Source organism: Gymnodraco acuticeps, unplaced genomic scaffold, assembly GCF_902827175.1.
Source record: "Gymnodraco acuticeps unplaced genomic scaffold, fGymAcu1.1, whole genome shotgun sequence".
NCBI lineage: Eukaryota > Metazoa > Chordata > Actinopteri > Perciformes > Bathydraconidae > Gymnodraco > Gymnodraco acuticeps.
The window spans coordinates 103,659-120,939 of NW_022990125.1; positions in this window are offsets into that span (position 1 = coordinate 103,659).

The window sequence follows — 17,281 nt, forward strand, 5'->3', positions numbered from 1 at the left end:
AGCACTTGAAATGTTGTGGCTCTATGAAACCTGATGTACTTATGATTCTGTTTTCTTCAAGTTTGTATCTTCTTGGTGGAATGCACTTATTGCAAGTCGCTTTAGATAAAAGCATCAGCTAAATGCAATGTAATGTGAAGACACTAAACCGAGGTCAACACAAATCCGTCGCAGGAAAAAGAACTCTCGCGAGATTTGGGGAGACGGAGCGTTCATTTTATTTAAATATCAGCAGCGAGTAATCATTTCAGACGTACGTTGGAAAAACGCCCTGCTTCTCTGAAATTCGAAAAAAAAAGTTTTATCTGTGTTAATATCACGTTTTAAATATGAAACCATTAAACCTGGCCATTAATGAGACAGGAAGTATATTTATTTCCAACAATTCGAGCCGATTGTAAATGCGTCACTTCAACATCTTGACTGTGCCATCGAGTTACACTTAATTTACCAACAGTTAGTAAGATTGATTTCAGTAGCCACTTGTCTGGAAATACCGAAGACCAGAAACGGTTTTGAAAACTTTTGTCACGTAGTGATCGTCTTCGTCTTCGTTTGCACTGAACACCTGGCTTTCAACTGCCTGTACTGACCATTCTGTTCATTTTATTGACAATTTTAACTTTTTATGGGATCGCAGACATCTTTTCAAGGCAAATGGAGTTTGCCTGAACAAGTCAGGAGTGAAATTGTTTATCTCTAACATATGCAACTGCCTGCGTCATCAATCTGTTCCCTCTGCCAAGGACAAGCGGCAAGAGGAATCAAAACAGGAGAAAGACACAACACATCACGCAGAAAACCCTGAAGAATTATCACTGCACCCGCCTGAGGAATGTTCTGATTATGGGAGACCTATGACACACATGGAGGAGTCTCCACTGCCCGTCACCCCCCCCCCCCCCTGTCAACACCTTTGAGGATACTCCGTTCACCCTTTCACCCTCGCCCACCCTCCTGGAGATCGCTGAACACACAAAGGAGATACAGAGGGTTGGCACCGATTCCTTCCTGGAGTTCAAAGACCAAACGAAGGCGATACGCAGGATTGGCAGCATGTCCTTTACCCCCGCTCCTCAACGACGCCCACCAAAATCACTGCAGAGACGCGCACCATCTCCCCCGTCCTCATCACCGCGCCTACGTCAACCACCTCCCCCCCCTGGCAGCATGTCCTCTACCCCCGCACCATCTCGCCCGTCTCCATCACCGTGCCTACGTCAACCACCTCCCCTCCCTTCAAGAAAGCATCTGCAGTCTCCGAAGCCTGATAAGGATGTGTGTGTACAAAACACAACAAACTCTTACTGATATGTGATGGGTCCAGGCTCAAGGGCGTATGGCACTCTCAACTCTTTCCAGGACATGTCGGGGCCCTGCCTGCCAGTAGTTTTGCCGATATCTGTGTTGATAGGTAATAGATTAAGAGCGGTGAATCATAGAAACAGGAAGCACTCAAACGTTTGTGTGAGTTTATCTAATTTAGCAGTGATTCCATGTCAGCCACAGCTTGTTACAAAAAACATGACTGATAGTGTGTTTAACAAACTTAAACTAGCTTTATTAAATGTCAGGTCTTTGGCAGGAAAAACATTTTTAATCAATGATTTTATCACTGAGCACAATCTCTATGTTATGTTTTTAACAGAAACTTGGATTGAACAAAATAACAGTGCAGCTGTTCTTATCGAATCAACCCCTCCCAATTTTAGTTTTATGAGTCAGGAAAGAATGCATAAGAAAGGAGGTGGAGTTGTTATTCTGTTCAATGATTCCCTTCAATGCAGGAAGACATCGTATGGAAACTTTGATTCTTTTGATTATGTGGCGCTTCAGCTGAAATGCTCCTCTCGAGCTCTGTTCCTAAATATCTATAGACCACCCAAATACTGTGCAAGCTTTTTTGATGACTTTACTGAACTGCTGTCTATAGTGTGTATTGACTTTGACCGTCTAGTCATTGTTGGTGATTTTAACATCCATGTTGACAACCCCCAGGACAGAGGGGCTAAAGAACTGTTTTGTGTTCTTGATAGCTATGGACTGACTCAGCATGTGACGGAGCCCACGCACAATAAGGGGCACACTCTGGACTTAATTATCTCAAAGGGTCTGAATATCTCTAAGGTTGTGGTGACTGATGTTGCACTCTCTGACCATTCCTGTGTTTTCTTTGAGAGCTCTATTTCTGTTCACAAAAATGTTCAAAAAGAGGTAACCACAAAGCGATATTTAACTGAAAATACTAGGGAAATGTTTACTCAGAATTTTTCTTCCACACTTGCCCCTGCTAACATCTCAGTAAATGAGCTAGTAGATCATTTTAATTCAAAAATTAAAAATGTTATAGATGCCATTGCTCCAACTAAGGTAAAGGAAGTGACTGGCAAGAAAATATCTCCATGGAGAAAGGCCATGACCGTGAAAACAGAAAAAAGAGAATGTCGAAAAGCTGAACGCTGTGGCGAAAAACAAATCTCCAGGTTCACTTTGAAATCTATAAAGAGAGACTTGGCCTTTATAATTTGGAATTGAAAACGCACGACAATCGTTCTTCTCTGACATCATTACCAAAAACAAAAACAACGCACGTGCCTTGTTTGCTACCGTCGACAGACTAACTAACCCCCCAGTGTCAGTAGCCTCTGAATTTCTATCCACCAGGGCGTGCAATGATTTTGCCTCCTTCTTCACTGACAAAATTCAGAAAATCAGACAAGCAGTCAGTGCCTCTGTATCAGGTACAGCAAATGTGTTGTCCCTATCTCCACTTAACATCAATTCAAACACCATGACACAATTCCATCAGATTAATGATAAAAACCTAGAGGACATTATTCAACTTCTGAAATCCTCCTCCTGCTGCCTTGATATTATTCCAACAGGATTTTTCAAAGATGTTTTTCCTTGCATGGCCTCAGATCTACTTCATATAATAAACAAATCTCTTCACTCAGGTATTTTTCCACAGGCCCTGAAAACTGCAGTCATTAAACCGCTCTTAAAAAAGAATAATCTAGATGCTTCAGTAATGAACAATTACAGGCCCATATCAAACCTGCCATTTCTAGGTAAAATCATTGAAAAAGTTGTTTTTCAACAGTTGAGTAATTTCTTGCATTTAAATAACTGTTTCGATGTGTTCCAGTCAGGCTTTCGTCCAAACCACAGCACTGAGACTGCTCTTGTAAAGGTCTTTAATGACATCCACTTAAACACAGACAGTGGCAGAACTTCAGTGTTAGTATTATTAGATCTCAGTGCTGCGTTTGACACTGTTGACCACAGTATATTACTAGACCGACTGGAAAACTGGGTGGGACTTTCGGAAACAGTTCTGAATTGGTTTGAATCCTACTTAAAGGACAGAAACAACTTTGTTTCTATAGGTAAATACACATCTGAGTTGACAAATATGACATGTGGGGTTCCTCAAGGCTCCATCTTGGGGCCTCTTCTCTTTAACATCTACATGCTACCACTGGCTCAGATAATGAAAAACAACAAAATAAGTTACCATAGCTATGCAGATGACACACAAATGTACGTAACAATTTCACCAGGAGACTATGCTCCAATTCAAACACTGAGTAAGTGCATTGAACACATCAATGACTGGATGTGTCAGAACTTTCTCCAATTAAACAAAGATTAAACTGAGGTAATGGTTTTTGGAGCCAAGGCAGAACGTATAAAAGTTAGCGCTGAGCTTCAGTCTGCAATGTTCAAAACAACAGATAAAGCCAGAAATCTAGGTGTAGTCATGGACTCTGACCTGAGTTTCAACAGTCACATTAAAACAGTTACTAAATCAGCCTACTATCACCTAAAGAACATATCTAGGATTAAAAGACTAATGTCACAGCAGGATTTGGAAAAATGTGTCCATGCTTTTATCTTCAGTAGACTCGACTACTGCAATGGTGTCTTCACAGGTCTCACTAAAAAATCTATTAGGAAGCTGCAGCTGATTCAGAACGCCGCTGCTCGAGTCCTCACTAACACTAAGAAAGTGGATCACATCACTCCTGTTCTGAAGTCTTTACACTGGCTTCCTGTGTGTCAAAGAATATATTTCAAAAATACTGCTGCTGGTTTATAAAGCACTGAATGGTTTAGGCCCAAAATACATTTCTGACCTCCTGCTAAATTATGAACCATCCAGATCTCTCAGGTCTTCAGGGACTGGTCAGCTTTCTGTACCCAGAGTCAGAACTAAACATGGTAAAGCAGCGTTCAGTTATTATGCTCCAAATATCTGGAACAAACTCCCAGAAACCTGCAGGTCCGCTGCAACTCTGACTACTTATAAATCCAGGCTGAAGACTTTTCTTTTTGTCGCTGCTTTTAATTGAACTATTCATATCTTAGACTGCACTGTAACTTTGATCCATGTACTTTTTTCTTTTAATGTTTAATTGACTGCACTGTAACTTTTATCCATGTATTTTCTCTTTTAATGTTTATTTTATTAGCTTTTCTTTTTAATGACTGATTTTAAATGCCATTTTCTTAATCTCTTTCATTTTTTGTAAAGCACTTTGAATTGCCTTGTGTTGAAAAGTGCTATATAAATAAACTTGCCTTGCCTTGCCTTCTCAATAGAACATCTTTGATGATGTCTTCTGGCCAATCAGAATCAAGATAACGGCGTGGTGTTGTTGCAGGAAGTCCCGACGGAGAATACTTTTGCCGTAGTACAGGGGTGCACATAACTGGTACGCAGGTTATGTGCGTAATCTGAAATGCGTACCGTAACTTGTGTCACAAAGCGCATTTGCGTACCGACGTACTTGTGAAGCTTTTCCAGAAGGCGGTTAGATCACCGGACGACAGAGTCGGTCTCCGTGTGCACAGACAGGGCTGCTGTTAACGTTTGTCTGTACAACGGAATTGTGCCAAAACTACGCCAACCGGCTGCGGAGGGAGACTCCCCCCCTTCACTGGAGAACTGCGCCAAAACAGCTGATCACAACGTTCACACTGACCCCCCCCGTCGATTTTCCTGAAGTACTCCCCCGTTGATAGAAATCAACACGTAATGAATTAAGACCCCACGGTTTGATGATTGATAGGTGTGTGGGCTCTCTTTCATTTTGACACACAGAAAAATGTTATAATAAACATACAAACTGTATGTTAAATGGATATATCCGCCTTCTTTCATTTATCTTTCCATTCCCACAACAATATACATAAAGAAATGGCATATTTTGGACATAGTTCGAATGGTGATTAATCATGATTAATTAATTTTTAAACTGTGATTAATCTGATTAAACATTTTTAATCGTTTGACAGCCCTAATATATATATATATATTTAAGTCATTTTCAAACATATCTTTGTCTGACATGAGTAATATTGTCATTCTTTATTGGTAAATATCATTCATTGTATCAACTGCAGGAAATAGTAAGCCCTCCTTTTATATTCTTTATAACTGACTCTGACAATAGCTTGTTTATTATTGTTTTAAATTATGCCATTTGTTTCTCTTTTGTATCTTTATGCGTAGTTATAAATAACTTAACTATTTATTTCAATGTAATATTGTGTATCTGAATTGGTATTATGCATTATGCAATTTATTTGTGCTGCACTATCAGGTCCAGAGGGCACCACTGCACTACTTCATCACAACATTGCATCTTTACCTTTGCCCTCTTGCTCGATAAAGTATTGTGTTTCAAAATAGCCATATACATATGCTGGCTTCCATACTGCAATATGAAGTAGGCATACTTGTAGGTTTTGCTTAATGACTTAATCTGTTTCTGGAATACCAAATAGTACAGTTGTATGGGTAAGGGAACCCACAGTAATCTCATTGTTCTCCATTGTATTCTGTCTATGTGTAATGATGTGTTTTTGAAAGCTTACCATTCAAAACCAAAGAAACACCTAACAAAATAAAGCACATTTAATGTCAATATTATATATATATATACTGTGTATATATATATATATAATATATTATACAATTATTTTATATATATACATACAATTATTTCTCCTAGACATCAACCAAGCAATATATTTAAATCCATCATCTGCGTTTACACATCACATACATGTTCCTGTTTTATTTTAACCAAAAAGTACGTTTAGAGCATCTTCAGGGCAAGCAGCACTACGTCACATCCTGCCCAAAATGACGGCCCCGCCCACTAAAGAGTGAAAACAAAGTATCAGCGCATCATGTCTAAAAGCTGATATGCACTTGGAAAAAAAAGGACAGTAAAAGAAACAATCTAACTCAGAAATGACAGTATATGTAAAAGCCTGCTGCCTGCAACTCGTTCAGACCATACAGTCTATGGTTCAGGCTGACCGGACACCTCATTGGCCAGCATGATCAGAAACGTGCTAAAATGCTATCTCATTTCCTGGTTTTGGTCAGAGCCCTAGAGAGATAGGGCTCTGGTTTTGGTACCCATTCTACCGTCCCTGCAGCACTCTTTCACCAATAGGAATCAAGCTCACCAGACGTTCGACCAATCTGATTCGGCGTCTCTTATCCTCCAGCTGAGAAAGTATAAATAACCCCGCCTAGAAAAAAGGCATCAGTTGCGTCTCACACTGGACTCATAAAGGCCCTGCTACGAGAGTTATATTTTTCCTACGTAACTATATTATATATATTCCTCTTTTTAATCAAAACTCAGAACTTCCCAACTTTCAAAAAAAAACATGGCAAGTGTAAAAATATACGTTTTCTTAACTTATGAACGTGTGATTTCACGCGGCGACCAAACTAGGTTAACTAACTGTAATAACTGTTAAGGAGTGGCATATATATGCCTGCTGTCCGGGCCCGGCGCCACTAGGGGGCAAAAGGGGACATTGCCCCCTCAGTTGTATTATTTGCCCCCTCACTTTGAGCATCATTCATCCATCGAAAAGTAAAATAAATGTCACAATTATTAAACGTCGCCATTTTTACTCTGCATATACATGACATTTGTTGTAACTGTATTTTTTTTATTGTGCTTCCTTTCCTTTAAAAAATATAGGATTCCTTCATCTATTACAGTATGTGTATGTGCAGGTTGTTATGGAAATAATTATCATAAGACGCCAATTAGTAACATACAGGACAAACCTCGATGTCTGTTTACCTTCTTTAAGGACACAGGCGGCTTAGCCAATAATGTTATTGTTCCCATTCTGTGACCGGTCAATACTGGGATACAGATGGTCTGTGTTGTGGGTACACTGGGACACTTCCTTCTCTGTATTTGTGGACTCCAAGGTGAAATCTTCGAGGTCATAAGTGTCCGAGGCAAGTAGCTCTGTGTTCCCACACTGTTTAGGCTATCTCCTCAAATATGTTGTTTACTCTCTGCGAAACCAGTTAGATGGGCTGGCAAGAGAGAGGCTCTCCAGAATTGACGTGGCAACTCTACCGTGGAGTCAGAACCTCTGACTCTTGGATTTGTGATGTGAATACTCTGGTACCAACTCCAAATAAATCACAGTGGTTTGACATCAAAGCTCCGACTCTTCCCGTGTCTCCTTCCTGAGTCGGTGACTCCACTGCATGCTACACAGAAGTTTCCTCTACACAGGTTAGAACTTGAATGGATTACACTGCAGAACCAGACAGACTTGCCTAGTTCTGCATTTGACCCCAAACAGAGCTATAGTTCCCTGTAACACTTTACTCAAACCCTCCCCCAGGAACAATAACTGAATACACACGCAAAGCCACTTCACTAAGGGGAAGGTGTGAACAGAGACTGTGTGTTTTCACTATCTGGAGTGAACCAGAGCTAAGAAAAACGGAGAGAGGATTGATTGGCTCCTCTCCGGCGCTGTGTGCTGTAATATTGATGCGGTGGAGGGGCCTTGAGGGTCTCCAAGGCTCCCAGGTATATTAACACACTGCTGGCTTACTTGAGCTCTCCCTGACCTCCCAATAGAGAAAACATGTGTGTACAAATATGATGAAGTGTGTGTGTGTAACAATACGTGTTTAGATTGACATGTCTACCTTTACCTGAGGTTTTCCCTCAGTATTTATACGTCTCATTGAATGAAAAATACCATATTTTTGTTGGTTAATCATGAACAGTTGACTGTTGTGCTCATTCAATGTCAGCAGAGAGAATATTAAATATTGCATTTCAGGACATATCTAAAGCACTTCTGGTCAATGATTTAACCGCACGTCAAGTTTCTTTTGCCTTTTTTCCCCTCCTGCATTTGGAGGTTGTACATAAACATTGCTTTAAATAAATTGTGAAGATGAATTTGAAAAACCTTCAGCTTCATTTTGCCAGCACTGAGGGGACGCTTTTATTTTCCAACAACCTTGTTTTAATGTAATAAACCTGTGGTGGGAGAGGAAAGGATTTCCAGGGAAGCCTGGTGAACATGATTTAGTACCAAGGGGACTCCTTTATCTGGTAAAAACATGATCACTGATCATTTATGTTCCTTTTATCAATCAAATCAAATCCAGATTTTCTTTAATTGGCTCGCTGGGTTTAAAAAGATAGTAGATGTGTTTGCAAACACTTCCTTAAGACTTCTATATTCAGTCATAAAGAGTTTTCTTTCTGGTTACTTGTGATTCAATCTGAATATCTGTAGGGGGCGCCATATTATGTATCTGTTTGCTGCTGTTGCAGTGCTGTGCAACCCTGTGTTCTATTCTGCACAATGCCTTGGGAGCTGTTGAGGGGTTGTCAGTCTGTGTTTTTTAAATTCATGACACCTGTTTTCAGGGATGAAAATCCCTCTTCTGTCATCAATAGTGCAGTAAAGAGGAAGCTTGGAATGAAGTGTGTTGTGACCGCCTACTGCCTTATTGTATGCTCTCTTCTCTGTGGATTATACAGTTCTGTGTCTTCTTACTATTCCATCCTTTTTACTTTTATGTTCTACTTTTCTTTCTTTATCTTGACAGAAAGGCTACATGCTATAGTCGCCAAATGGTTGACTAGATTGCAGTTTGTAATCAGAGCTAGAGTCAAATAATTAACCAGATCAACACCAGATCCACAAAAATGTGAAAACAATTCCAGCATTGTCAACCGGCAAAGTTTTGTATATAACCTCCACAAAGGACTAACATTGAGAGACAGGGCAATTTGAGCTCTTGATTTGTATTCAATTGGTCTCAGAATAATCGTAGAAATTAGTAACCAGCTGGGAAAATTCACAAAAACAGCTATCAACGTGTTGTTTAAACTATCCAAGGAGGATGTACAGTAAAGCAGCATTATAGACACATTAGAGTTATTTTTACTCTTAGAAGCTAGAAGAAAGGCAGCAGTGTCAGTCACACAAGGAAAGGCCAGGTGTTTGTTGGTGAGGAAGCAAGCTGAGTTTGATCTTCTCCTGCAAGCGTGTCCCCATCTCTCACTGATCCTCAAAGATAAAGACCAAAGGTGAAACACTTTTAACTTTCACTTTTATACTTGACTCACCACCTGCAGATAAAGCAAGTTTCTACAGGTACATTTCAATAGCATAGAAGAACAGAAGACAAGAAGACACTTTATTGATCTCCAGAAGGGAAATAATACAGCAGCACGGAAAACAGACCACATGGGCTTATTAGAGGGGCTCCACACATTAGCAGGAGATTCATTTAGAAATTGAGAATAAAACAACAAAACCTTTGAACAGACATTAATCTCACAACCGTCACACCAAACTGGAACAGGAAAGCATTCTTCCTGAACGGCCTCTAAGTCGGCTATACTCTACTGTCTATGATGTATGCTATAGCACTTAACTTAACCATTAAGTGTCTAATACAAACACATAAACCAGCCTTGGATCATTGTTAACAAAAGTATGCAAACAGGGCTGTCACCACACTTTTGACCCTTATAATGGTATGTGCAAAACCAATAGAGCAGCTTCGTGACTTTCCAAAGTTAAATAGTACATTCATATCTTTAAGAAATACAAATACATCAATACTCTGATGACATAATATGATCATATGATAAGACATGTGAAACTAAAACATGTGACTCCCTGCAAGATGTGGAATCAACTTAACAATATAATTCAGATAATGGTCGGCACAAAAAATGTCTAAACCATTAAAGATCCCTGGTCAATTAAATGAAAGAAAGCGAGGGAAAGAAAATGGGATCATCTTTGAGGATTACCAGAGATTGATTTCTTCTAAATGTGTCTGAATTATTCAGAAGCTTTTGCTTTCCTTTTTATTATTTCAAAAGAGCGCTGGGACATGTTAAAACAAAGGCCACCGGCAAAACACTCTAGGTTAGGCTTTGTAACTCTGTATGGAAATATACACACACTACAGCTGTAACAGACACACACACGGAATAGCTGATGAACAACAAAATACATTATTTTATCTGAACAAATTAGTAAAGTTTGTTCCACAATTAGAAATGATTTGTGTTGTTTGTGTGTATGGCAGCATATATTGGCAAACAACGTTCACTAGACAGCAGACAACTGTGATCTGGTAAATTCACCTGGAGCTGCCTGTCTCTCACTCACACACACACACACACACACACACACACACACACACACACACACACACACACACACACACACACACACACACATTTTCCTAACCATGGAGACGGAGAAGGTGGAAAAGGCACTTGGCCCTTAGAGAACGCTTCTGTGTTTAATCACGCACGCACGCACGCACGCACATTGTGCACAAACACTCCTCAGGACTTGCTGTTAATCTTCATATCCTCCCCTCATCATCATTAAGCTCACTGGAGACCAATCTGTTCTGATGTCAGTCATTAAAATAATTTTGTTCTTTCTCTCAGTGTGCACACACACAAACATACACACACAAACACCTCCACTAATCTGCTGGTCATCTGGAGGGACGGCCGGACCGACAGCCTCTCTGACGGCTAGGTTTGTGTCACCAGCTGTCTTGGATGCATTAGCCACAAAGACCGGACCGCCCACCCCCCGGCTGAAATGGCCGCCTCGCCTCAGTCCCCTGGCGAGCTAACCATCATTAACTGCCATCTTGGCCCTGACTTGCCGTGTCCCTCAGAACCAGAGGGAGGTCGCGGATGGGCTGCTTGGAAGTGTGCTGCTGTGAATAATCGAGTCCATGTGAAAGGATAAAGTTTCAGGGGGAAAGTGTGGGAGGCTGTCATTATTTGAGTTCCAGCTGCGAAGCCTAGAACTAAAATAAATTGGCCTAAACTTGGAGAACTTTTGCTTACAAACTAATGAAAGGTCAATCACTGTGTATTCAGTTCAGACCTTTTATCATAAGCAAGGCCAACGTGGTTTGTTTGGAATAAACAGATGCATCACTGGATAATAAATGTTAGCTTTGGTCCAAACTGAAAATCTCTCAACAATAGTTGAATGCATTAAAGGGGCCCTATTATGCTAATTTGCAGGTTCATATTTATATGTTTTGCCTCTACTGTGAGATGTTAACATGCTTTACATTTCAAGAAGTCTTTATTTTTCTCATACTGCCTGTGCTGCAGCACCTCTTTTCACCCTCTGTCTGAAACCAGAGCCCAGTCTGCTTTGATTGGTTAGCTGGCCAGCTCTGTTGTGATTGATCTAAAGCTTAGAGATGTCCCGCCCCTTATCACATGGAGCGCTGGCCAATAGCGCAAGTGTTACAGAGATATGTCACTATGTTACAGTAGTATTCAAATAAGTCCAATGATCTGCAAAGGCCATGTTAATAACCTTTGAAGACCATTAACATGCACAAAAACCTATACTTACAGGGTAGGGACAACCCGAAAAGCATAATTTGAATCCTAGTTACTTTGTTGATGCTCTTACTTTTTTCCTCTAGCTCCATGAGGTCAAGATTTGTGGTTTGGCCATAACATGTGAAACAGACATTCATGTTCCCCTCAGCATGAAAGAAAATCCCATCTGCGACCTTTAACTTGACCTACTGCACTAGCAGGTAAACATTTGAATGTGTCCAATACTTTGAATAAGCATAGACAAATAATGATGATAGGCTAGTAAACTGTCTCAGTTTAGCTCTTTTATATTTCCCTAGATGGTTTTAAAAGTGAAGTTCAATAAGATGTATAAATAACAATGAGAGCAGCTTGGTGTTGAATATGCACCTAGATGCACATTTGTACGCTGGGTCAGAACGTTGTCTCTTCCGAAGCCCTGGAGAGCTTCACCAGAGCTTCACCAGTCCCTGGTAATGTTGTTATGACGGCTGAGCTAATGCAGCATCCTGCCATGTTGTTGTGTGGCTGTTTCCCTCAGGAACCGGTGTGTGTGTTCGGAGTGTCTCAGTGAAGAGGAGCAGAGGAAGAGGGAGGGTTATTGCAGTATATTAAGAGACCATGCTGACATCAACATGCTAGCTAACTGGCAAGAGGGGATGTTCATGATGTTTACCAAATCCTCTTTGGGATCAGACTGAATGAAACACTTACAGGGCGAATAAAGGTATTCAAGCTCATACTCATAGACACTCACATACAAGGATTAGAAAACCTCATGGATCTGAAAAGTTGTACATGACTGTGATAGAAACTTCTGAAGCAATGGAGACGAGACTCAGAGAGACACGGGGAGAGCAGGAACTTTGATGGCAAAGACCGATGGTTTATTTGGAGCTTCGGCCGGAGAATTCACAAGACATGTGCTGTGCCACGAGTTGACACAGCGGTTGCCAAACCAATTCTGAAGATCTCTACCAGACCCATGTATTCAGCTAGTTCTGAGAGAATAATCAACATGCTGCATAACAAGATAAAGCCCTATAACCTCTCTATCAGCTGACGCCAACAGGCAGGAACAGGGAGACAAAACACTGAGAGCACAGCAGCCAAGTCTGTGCTCAGTGAGGGCAGTAAACTGATAAACTGGGTCAAAGTTATGGGCCTAGGAAAATATTTCCCCAACAATGACCAGAACTGTCTGTCAACAACGTAAACAGGAAAAGATGGAACTCCATAAAGCAAAGTCCAGGAATATATTAAATCGCAAAGCATTGATCAATTATGTCATTTAAACTATTTAAATTATTTAATAACAAATGAAGTTTTGTTTTTTTGTTGTAACATGATTCTAAAGTGTACTCATTAAACAGTGATCAGTCCTTTCTCCCTTGGAAGGAATGCCTACAGAAAGTGCAAAAACATTTACCGGCTGACGGTCGTATGATTACACAGATGTCTGTCAGAATCAGAATCAGCTTTATTACCAGGTATTATTATTATTGCCTAGGTTGACACGTACGAGGAATTTGACTTGGTGTCGTGGTGCATACATAAAAGTAAAACAAAAATAAAAAACACAGATAGAGAACTAGAAAAATATTTAAAATAATAAAAAATGTAGTAAAATATAACAGTATTTTCATAGAAATGGAATAAAAAGGTTTAAAATATGGAATAAAAATCGACAGTAATACAAAATGTTTTTTTTAAATATTGTTGTACATTGTGTGCATTAAAGTAATGCATAGAGTCCAAAATGACTTTATGAATTCTTGAGGTAGGCCTTGTAAGCATGTTTTTTGGGGTCTCACTTTGGCCAATGACCAAAATCTCCTCAGTCCATCACTCAGTCCAAGTGGATTTGTGTGTCAACTTTGAAGAAACACCTTTGAGATATCGTGTTTGTATAAATAGTATGAATTAAGGCTTTCACCATTATTAGTATTTTGTATGGCAGACTTTATGACCACACTGAAAAGTGTAAAAGTACAATTCTAAAGAAAAAGGTAGTAGGCCTACCTGAAGTTGAAACCCATCAGTAGCATAGATGTTGCTTTCCTTTAAGTGAGCAAATCAACTAAAATTAACCAAGGTCTAAAAACATGGGACACATTGCTATTTCCCTTTGAGAGTAGTGCCTGTGGTGGCCATCAAAACCTTTTTTAGTTTGTCAAGTTTGCCCAAACATGCATGCACACAGTAGCGTCAGAGGTGTTGCTTGAGTGAGTCAGTGGGTGTTTCTTAATGTCGAGGAAGGATCCTTCAGAGCCACTATTTCAAGGATTCTACGTCATTGAATCCCGCCGAAGCACTGTTTCAATGTCCAGGATCCTTGAAATTCTACCGAGGACTGAGTCCTTCGTTGCGGGAAATTTCGAGGATGCACATGTGTATGTATCCTCCGCGGTCTTAAAAGCCCCACAATGCTTTGCACACGGACCAATTTCCAAAATCTTTGGCGGAAAATGGCAGAATCCAGGCATCACACATTTAAATGTAAGTATGTTCAGTGGCATAGTAAATGTGCACATGACTTGTGTTTAAAGTTCATAGTCCGTTTGAGTTTTGCCCGTGTGAACATATATATGGTCTATGGTGTGAACGCAACACCAGAGAAGCGGACTATTAGGTTTGAATGAGACCTTAGAGCGTTTTGCACCTAAATCAATAATTAAAATGAACCTTGTTTTGACTTTGCCTCTTTTGTTGATATTTGTGGTTTATGCTACAATGTGCACCAATATGTGTAAAGAAGGTTTGCAGACATCACGTATGATATATGAATGGAAAGGATGTACAGAAACACTTTTTTGGAAAACTATGAGAATGAAGAAAGGTGATTGAAGATGAGAAATTAATGTAAATGTAAATATGTTATGTAACTTGCAGAAAATGATTTAAAGGATATTCATTGATCAGCAGTAAGTAAGGGGTGGGAATTATAAGCTTCCTCCTGCTCCCTTTCGGACACATGATTTATTATTATTATGAATATTTTTGTTTAATATATAAATATTATTATGAATATTGATAAATACTGTATTCTAACAATACGGTATTCTGTTTTTCACATTTTTTTTAATCTGTTCAAAATAAAGATGGAAATGAAAAATGAAATGAAATACACATTTTATTATTGATTGGTGATTTTATGATTTTCTTATGGCTGCTTATCCTCCAGGACTTTTTCAAGGCTGCAAACAGAAGGAGAACGTTTTATGTTAGTTTAGTGGTTCTGTCCTGGAGGGATGATAATTTTACAAAATACGTAAACAATATGTATACAAGTACATCTTCGCAAATCAGTTATGATTCTTCAAACAAATCGCGTTCAATTTAAGGCGGGGCCTTGCATATGACGCACACCTGCACACTTGCTAGCCTGTTCCATTCTTCGTTCTCCGATGCAAGGAAGGATTCTTGCCTAGCCTCTGAAGGACCTGACTCGGAAGGACATGTCCTACCAAGGAAGCATCCTCGACATTGAGAAACACCCAGTGTCAGGAGTGTTACAGCCAGCCTTCACCTGGATGTAGCTCAATAAATAACAATGATGAGTCATTTGCAAGGAGCAACAAGTTGACAGTCAATTTGTGGGTCTCGTATTCAAGGCCAAGGTCCACAGCAGCTGTATCGCTTTTATATTGCGACTCATGTAAAATGCATAGATAATGTCAAGTTAAACTTACACCCTCTTCCCCACACTTGTTTTCTATTTCCTCCTCGCCTTCCTTTTTTGTCCACGTTGCTCTTATCTCTTCATTTCCTCTCTCCTCTTCTCTTTCCTTGTTTTCTTTCATCTCTTCTCTCTTCATATGTCCTCTCCTTTTATCTCCTTGTTTCTTCTCCTACGGTTCTCTTTTGTCTTCTTTACTCCTCTCCTTAATCCCTTTCCTGTCACCTGTCATCTTGCCACAAAGGCTCAGAGGAGTGTCATAGAGGAGCATCTCTAAGCCCAGGGCTCCAGACACAACACACCCAATTCACTGTGCTGGGGCAAATTAACAATGAACAACACTGACAACAATAATATGAGGATTCGTGCTGAAGCAGGCAAGGTTTTCCCTTCATGAGCTGCTCTTTCATTCATCGAGTATTCTGATTTGAATACAATTCAACCAACGAAGCTCGACTAATAATGAGAAGGTTTTATTAAAAACACCAGCTTTCAAATAACTCTGATAGTTATTATCTGATTGAATTGTGCAAATTCTGGTTTTGTGCAGTTTTTATGTAGCTTTTAGTCATTAAATCAGCCTGCCAATTTGTTTGACCACTACAAATGCTATCGAGGACGTTTCTTTTTACTAGTAACAACCATGTATGTATCAGGCCTAAAACGACTCGGATACCAGGCCCAGGTTGAGGAAGGTTTCATAAGATCATTAATTAATAATAGAAGGTTCATAATTAATCTTGTTTGCAGATCTATCTCACAGATGTTGCTGCTTCCTGTTTTTCACTAATTTAGTCCATTTTGCACAGACTATAGATACATATCATCGTTTTAAAGAACTGAAAAAGAGAAATGGGACCACATCTGACCTATACAAGCAGTTACTTTTATGCCCGGCATATTTAAGATGCTTACAAGTTTGTTCTGGTTAGTCTGGTGTTGCATTTATGGGGTCCAATGAGGTTTTCTCTTGAAGCCTCCATCCAAGCCACCCCTTCTTAACCTACATACACTACTTTTTCGACCTTGATGTGGCTTCCAAACACAATGTTGTAGCTTTGTCTAAATAAAAGGATTCTCTGCACAATTAAAGATTATGGTCCTATAGAAGATTGTAAAACACTTTGCCATTTTTAGCAATAACGTCTCCCTGTAATGTCATCTTCATGTGACAAGTAACATTTGTTTTTGACTAAAGAGAAACAATTGCCTACAAATATTCTGATATCTCTGATTTTGTATCACAGTCAAACCTGGAATTCAGTTGCAACAGATCTCACCTGATGCAACTGAATCTGAGTAGAAATGGACAAAAGTTTAATACATTTTCTGCGATGTCGTACGATATACAAAGTTAATATCTGCTGCTGTGACAGACAGAGCCTCCCTTTGGAGGATGTGTCTTAAAGTTCTGGAAATGTTTCTGAAGACAGTCTTGTAAAGGGCTAGCTGAGGAGCCTTTGTATACTGGTGCAGGTGACTGGTAGGAAGCTGGTGTGTAGGCAGTTGAGGGAGAACAGGGGAGATCGGCAGGATATGAAATGAACAGGAGAAGTTAGAGTTTAATTAGAAGAAATCATGAATAGGACGCACAACAACTAAGATGCAGGCTTTGCAACGACATCCTTTTTTGTCTCTTCTCATTTCTCCTAGTGTCTTTCCTGTCTGGTTTCCATAACTCACAGTTACCTACAGGCTACCAAAACCACTACAGGCCTTCATTGTCAGTTCTGAATCGCTTCTTGAATCTTCTTTTTTTCTTGGATGACAGCTCAAATCTATTCTAGGATGTAGCACATAGCTCCTATAAACATGCACTGACAGCAATGTCAAGAAGAGACATGCGTGTTCGCTCAGAGTTGGTGCAACAAAAGGTGTCACAGCGGATTTGTTTTACCTACTTGTT